Raw genomic sequence first — 7,500 nt, forward strand, 5'->3', positions numbered from 1 at the left:
CAGGGTACCCGACTCTAGTAAAAAAGTGAAATTTTTCTCGATTGACCAAGTGTTGCAAATGACCATCGGATTTCACTTTTTATGGTCTATAGTGAGTTCTGATCACGATTTGGTACTTTTTGAAAAAATTTTTTTGACGCACTTTTCAAAATTTTGCAAAACCAAAACTTTTTAGGCGGTTTTGTGTATGGAGGGTTACTAGTCTCGGGGTCACTGTTTGACCAAAAAACCACTATATATCATTCGAAAGGTAATTTCAAGGGCTACAAAAAATTGTTCTACGGCACCCCCCTCCGACGTCTAGTATTCGAGTTATTGACCAAAAACCGCAACTATAGCGGTTTTTCGTACAGGGTACCCGACTCTAGTAAAATGATGCGATTTTTACTAGTCTAGGAACTTTTTGGTCAAAAAATCAAGTATATGTCATTCGATAGATAATTTCAAGGGCTACCAAAAATTGTTCCACGACACCCCCCTGCGACGTCTAGTATTCGAGTTATTAGCCAAAAACCGCAACTTAAGCGGTTTTTCGTCCAGGGTACCCGACTCTAGTAAAATGATGCGATTTTTACTAGTCTAGGGAACTTTTTGGCCAAAAATCAAGTATATGTCATTCGATAGATAATTTCAAGGGCTACCAAAAATTGTTCCACGACACCCCCCTGCGACGTCTAGTATTCGAGTTATTAGCCAAAAACCGCAACTTAAGCGGTTTTTCGTCCAGGGTACCCGACTCTAGTAAAATGATGCGATTTTTACTAGTCTAGGGAACTTTTTGGCCAAAAATCAAGTATATGTCATTCGATAGATAATTTCAAGGGCTACCAAAAATTGTTCCAAGACACCCCCCTGCGACTTCTAGTTTTCGAGTTATTAGCCAAAAACCGCAATTATAGCGGTTTTTCGTCCAGGGTACCCGACTCTAGTAAAATGATGCGATTTTTACTAGTCTAGGAACTTTTTGGTCAAAAAATCAAGTATATGTCATTCGATAGATAATTTCAAGGGCTACCAAAAATTGTTCCACGACACCCCCCTGCGACGTCTAGTATTCGAGTTATGGGCCAAAAACCATTCATACTTGAGCATTTTGCTCATTTTGCCTGTACGGGTACCGGGGACTAGTAAAATCAGGCCAATTTTACTAGAGTAGGGGTCCTTTTTGGTCAAAAAAACAACTTTTGCTCGTTCGATAGGGAATCGATAGGGCAACAAAAAATCGTTCTACGACCCCCCCTTCCGATGTCTAGTATTCGAGTTATGGGCCAAAAACAGTTTATAGCTAATTTTTCACTCGATTTTTCACCAAGTATCGCACATTACTCCGGTTCTATACATTGGATCGTCAATCTTTAAGATTTTATGGGTAGTTCCAACTGTTTGCTACATTTCATCCATACATCACCAACCGATTCAATGTCTGTACTAGAAGTTATTAGAGGAATAAAAAAATTTACCCTTGGCTTTGGACCGTACAATTTTACCCATTTTTGGCCCATATTTGCCCCATAGCTCCGCCGGTATCCAAGATATGGCCACACTTTCTTCTGGCCATGGGTAGATGGCACTTGTGGCTAGATTTCTTCCATGCACCACTAATCGCTACCATGTCTGTGGCCGGAGCTATTCACGAAAGCGCCTCGCGCACTTGGTCGGATTTTTGGTCCAACTTGCACCATTTTTGGCCCATATTTGCCCCATAGCTCCGCCGGTATCCAAGATATGGCCACACTTTCTTCTGGCCATGGCTAGATGGCACTTGTGGCTAGATTTCTTCCATGCACCACTAATCGCTACCATGTCTGTGGCCGGAGCTATTCGACGAACAACCATCGCATTTACCTAGGTACTTTTTCGGATTTTTGGTCCAACTTGCACCATTTTTGGCCCATATTTGCCCCATAGCTCCGCCGGTATCCAAGATATGGCCACACTTTCTTCTGGCCATGGGTAGATGGCACTTGTGGCTAGATTTCTTCCATGCACCACTAATCGCTACCATGTCTGTGGCCGGAGCTATTCACGAAAGCGCCTCGCGCACTTGGTCGGATTTTTGGTCCAACTTGCACCATTTTTGGCCCATATTTGCCCCATAGCTCCGCCGGTATCCAAGATATGGCCACACTTTCTTCTGGCCATGGGTAGATGGCACTTGTGGCTAGATTTCTTCCATGCACCACTAATCGCTACCATGTCTGTGGCCGGAGCTATTCACGAAAGCGCCTCGCGCACTTGGTCGGATTTTTGGTCCAACTTGCACCATTTTTGGCCCATATTTGCCCCATAGCTCCGCCGGTATCCAAGATATGGCCACACTTTCTTCTGGCCATGGGTAGATGGCACTTGTGGCTAGATTTCTTCCATGCACCACTAATCGCTACCATGTCTGTGGCCGGAGCTATTCACGAAAGCGCCTCGCGCACTTGGTCGGATTTTTGGTCCAACTTGCACCATTTTTGGCCCATATTTGCCCCATAGCTCCGCCGGTATCCAAGATATGGCCACACTTTCTTCTGGCCATGGCTAGATGGCACTTGTGGCTAGATTTCTTCCATGCACCACTAATCGCTACCATGTCTGTGGCCGGAGCTATTCGACGAACAACCATCGCATTTACCTAGGTACTTTTTCGGATTTTTGGTCCAACTTGCACCATTTTTGGCCCATATTTGCCCCATAGCTCCGCCGGTATCCAAGATATGGCCACACTTTCTTCTGGCCATGGGTAGATGGCACTTGTGGCTAGATTTCTTCCATGCACCACTAATCGCTACCATGTCTGTGGCCGGAGCTATTCACGAAAGCGCCTCGCGCACTTGGTCGGATTTTTGGTCCAACTTGCACCATTTTTGGCCCATATTTGCCCCATAGCTCCGCCGGTATCCAAGATATGGCCACACTTTCTTCTGGCCATGGCTAGATGGCACTTGTGGCTAGATTTCTTCCATGCACCACTAATCGCTACCATGTCTGTGGCCGGAGCTATTCGACGAACAACCATCGCATTCACCTTCTCGTTGCACTTCTTCGGGAATTTGGTGCAACCAAGTTTTCACTATAACTTGGTCATTTTCCGTCCATCGGACATGCGGTTTTGGGTGTCGATACTTGACACCGCGCGCTACAATATGTTTCTCCACGACTATGTGGTCCGATGCTTCCAACAGGAGCTATTCGAGGAGTACCGATTTTTCACCATTAAAAATGCTCGTTTTTGCACCAACTTTTGCCTATAACTCAGGCTGTATCGATCGGATCTTCAATCTTGAAAAAGTTTTGGATAGGTGGCATCAAATGCTACATTTCGTTCTTCCACGTCAACTTTGTCCGATGTCTAGCAAAAAAGTTATTCGCGAACCAAGTCCAGAACCCATGCAATGGCTGCCCACATTGCATACATCACGGCGGTTAACTCTCGTTACTCTATACCGAGGACTTGGTACTTTTTCAGGCATTCGTTGCTACTTCTCGGTTCATGATATTCGTTTACGGTCTTCACTAGGGCATTTGGTGCTCCTTATCGGTTCATGATATTCGTTTACGGTCTTCACTAGGGCATTTGGTGCTCCTTATCGGTTCATGATATTCGTTTACGGTCTTCACTAGGGCATTTGGTGCTCCTTATCGGTTCATGATATTCGTTTACGGTCTTCACTAGGGCATTTGGTAATGGGCTTCCCACTTTCTACTGATCGATCCATACTCACTTGCGTGCACCTAGCCTAGGAAGGTTTCCTATGGCTTCCCATCTTTCTACTGATCGATCCATACTCACTTGCGTGCACCTAGCCTAGGAAGGTTTCCTTGGGCTTCCCATCTTTCTACTGATCGATCCATACTCACTTGCGTGCACCTAGCCTAGGAAGGTTTCCTATGGCTTCCCATCTTTCTACTGATCGATCCATACTCACTTGCGTGCACCTAGCCTAGGAAGGTTTCCCTTTGGTACCGACTTCCATCTACGCACTCGATATAACCTAGGTACTTGGTACCGATGATGGTTAACACTCAAGCATTTCTTGCATCCTGCGTGCAAGGTACCAATTTTCACTTCTCAGGTGCGTTTATGAGCCCGCATTAATCCAATATCGCTCTGATGGCCTTTCTTATTATTTCATCCGATAGCCCTTGCCAAAAGCTACCAAAAGTTCCTCCACGGCCATGTGCTCCGACGCTTAGTTTAGGAAATATTCGAAAAAATTCAAAATAGGAAGCATTTTCTTATTGGAAAATCACCTTAAATCGATGGCCATTTTTTGGGCAAAAACTTTAACGTCTTCCCGACTTTGCGGGAATTGCGAATTTTAGGCACCCAGAGAAAATCTTTTACTTTAAGGGGGCGGCCGCGAAGTTGCCCAAAGTCTCGGACACAAAAATTCTCAAGTTCCCCACTCTAGTAAATCGCCCTATGAGTATCTCCTGGCCCGCGAGCTCTGCGAGCGGGCCAGCTTCGGCGATTTTTGCCTTTTCGCCTAGGCGGTTCTTCTACGAAATTGGTCCACAGCTTTTGCTCAGAAAGCTAGCATTTGTTGCAACAGTTAGGTACTTGGTACCACATTTTGGTATCCATTTGGGCATTTGTGGCAACTACTCGGTACTTTGGCCCACATTTCGCTCTACTCGGGCTTCTATGGTGGTACTTGTCGGTACTTCTGGCCAACTTAGGCCAATTGGGTGCAACTTGTGGGTACTCTGTGGGTACTTTAGGGCATATTGTGTCTTTCGGGTGAACCTTCGCGATACTTCATGGGTACTGATGGCCAACTTAGGAACATTCAGTGCAACCTTTGGGCCTAAGGAAATTTGTCCAACTCTTTGGACTTAGAAAATTTTCTGGACTTAGAAAATTTTCTGGACTTGTAAAAATTTTCAAATGTTCAATTTGGCCCACATTTCGCTCTACTCGGGCCTCTATGGTGCTACTTGGCGGTACTTTTGGCCAACTTAGGCCAATTGGGTGCTCTTTGTGGGTACTCTATCGGTACTTTTGGCCAACTTAGGCCAATTGGGTGCTACTTGTGGGTGCTCTATCGGTACTTTTGGCCATGTTAGGCCCATTCGGTGCTATATGTGGGTGCTCTATCGGTACTTTTCGCCATGTTAGGCCCATTCGGTGCTATTTGTGGGTACTCTATCGGTACTTTTCGCCAACTTAGGCCCATGGGGTGCTCTTTGTGGGTACTCTATCGGTACTTTTGGCCATGTTAGGCCCACTCGGTGCTATTTGTGGGTACTCTATCGGTACTTTTGGCCATGTTAGGCCCACTCGGTGCTATTTGTGGGTACTCTATCGGTACTTTTGGCCAACTTAGGCCAATGGGGTGCTATATGTGGGTGCTCTATCGGTACTTTTGGCCATGTTAGGCCCACTCGGTGCTATATGTGGGTGCTCTATCGGTACTTTTGGCCATGTTAGGCCCATTCGGTGCTATTTGTGGGTACTCTATCGGTACTTTTGGCCAACTTAGGCCAATTGGGTGCTCTTTGTGGGTACTCTATCGGTACTTTTGGCCATCTTAGGCCCATTCGGTGCTATTTGGGGGTACTCTATCGGTACTTTTGGCCAACATAGGCCAATTGGGTGCTACTTGTGGGTGCTCTATCGGTACTTTTGGCCAACTTAGGCCAACTGGGTGCTATTTGTGGGTACTCTATCGGTACTTTTGGCCAACTTAGGCCAACTCAGTGCTTCTTGTGGGTACTCTATCGGTACTTTTGGCCAACTTAGGCCAACTGGGTGCTATTTGTGGGTACTCTATCGGTACTTTTGGCCAACTTAGGCCAACTCAGTGCTTCTTGTGGGTACTCTATCGGTACTTTTGGCCAACTTAGGCCCATTCGGTGCTCTTTGTGGGTGCTCTATCGGTACTTTGGGACATATTATGTCCTTCGGGTGAACCTTCTCGATACCTCATGGGTACTTGTGGCCAACTTAGGAAAATTCAGTGCAACCTATGGGCCTTTGGAAATTGTTCCAACACTTTGGACTTAGAAAATTTTCTGGACTTAGAAAATTTTTTGGACTTAGAAAAATTTTCAACTTCTGTATCTTCTTCATCATGTTCCATTTTGTGGGACTTAGAAAATTTTCTGGACTTAGAAAATTTTTTGGACTTAGGAAATTTTTCAACACTTGTAAAATTTTTGTTCCTTCTTTGAAGAAGAATACTTTCCACTATTAGCTTCTTTCTCTTTTTCTTCTTAGTTGTCTTCTTATTTTCGGTCCGAGAGCGCCGACACTTGTAAAATTATCTAAGTCCGAAGACTTTTGGAATGAACCAAAAGTCAACGAACACAATACATCAACCCTATCAACATCAAGTGGCAACCCGAAGGAAGCGCAGCGGCCAGCCCATGTACAACGCGAAGTTGTAGCATGCAACCGACCAACCGCTAACCTCCAACGGCACTCAATGTATTCGTTACACATGGGCGCACCTGCACCACACTGTCGTGACCATCCAACGAGCCGTCGGTTCGGTCGTGTGTTACAAGCACCCCATCACATAGGCATAGAGTCACCACACAGTGTTCTTCAACACTCTCGTCACATGGTGCAAGTCACGGTACGCACCACCAATGTGCACTGGTTGGCCAATTCCAGCACACACGGGGCGCGCACGCGCAAGCACTAACCACCAAGCATGGGTCGCCTGAGAGGATCGATGCGAACGCATCTCTACAACTTGAAGCTCCCAGCCTGTAGTCCCGTCGTTTGCGGGCGGTCGTAGGTGTCGAAACTAGTGATATCCACAGTCGGCAAGCTCGTCCACCGGTGTTCCCAACATGTATGGTACTAACACGTGCAGCGCGAACCCGCCCTTTGCGGCCTAGTAGTAAGCGGGGATGAGACGCCAGTGTGCCAATGGACAGCACGGACGGTTCTCGGAGGGTTGTTAGGCCCGCTAGCTTACGACCACCTAATGGGTATAAGAAGCGCTATCAGCTCGGATTGGATACGACCTTAGAGGCGTTCAGGCATAATCCAGCGGACGTAGCGTCATACCATAGTCCGTTCGAACTAGTATTGAGCCAGTGGTCCGTACCTGTGGTTCCTCTCGTACTGCACAGGAATTCCGTTAAGATAGCGACAAACAATGCACACCAGTAGGGTAAAACTAACCTGTCTCACGACGGTCTAAACCCAGCTCACGTTCCCTTGAAAGGGTGAACAATCCTACGCTTGGTAAATTTTGCTTTACAATGATAGGAAGAGCCGACATCGAAGGATCAAAAAGCCACGTCGCTATGAACGCTTGGCGGCCACAAGCCAGTTATCCCTGTCAGCCGCACTCCAGACGGCCGGTTTTCCGGAACGAGCCGTCAGCCAGGAGGGGATGGTCGATGCCATGCTAGATGCATGCGACGACACGATGGAGCGCGTCACCATGTCGCATCGTGACCCCCATCGAGACCTCTTCTGGTGGACTCCGGAGATCTTGCGTCTTCGGGAGGAGTGTTCGACCGTGCATGAGCGGATGCTTCGTACCACCGACC

General features: G+C 46.8%; 1 pseudogene; it reads right to left on the bottom strand.

The window, feature by feature from the left end:
* Positions 1-6,633: 6,633 nt before the first annotated feature.
* LOC125773211 (large subunit ribosomal RNA) overlaps positions 6,634-7,500 on the bottom strand; it is a 7,203-nt pseudogene continuing 6,336 nt past the window's right edge.

Source organism: Anopheles funestus (assembly GCF_943734845.2).
Source record: "Anopheles funestus chromosome X unlocalized genomic scaffold, idAnoFuneDA-416_04 X_unloc_24, whole genome shotgun sequence".
NCBI lineage: Eukaryota > Metazoa > Arthropoda > Insecta > Diptera > Culicidae > Anopheles > Anopheles funestus.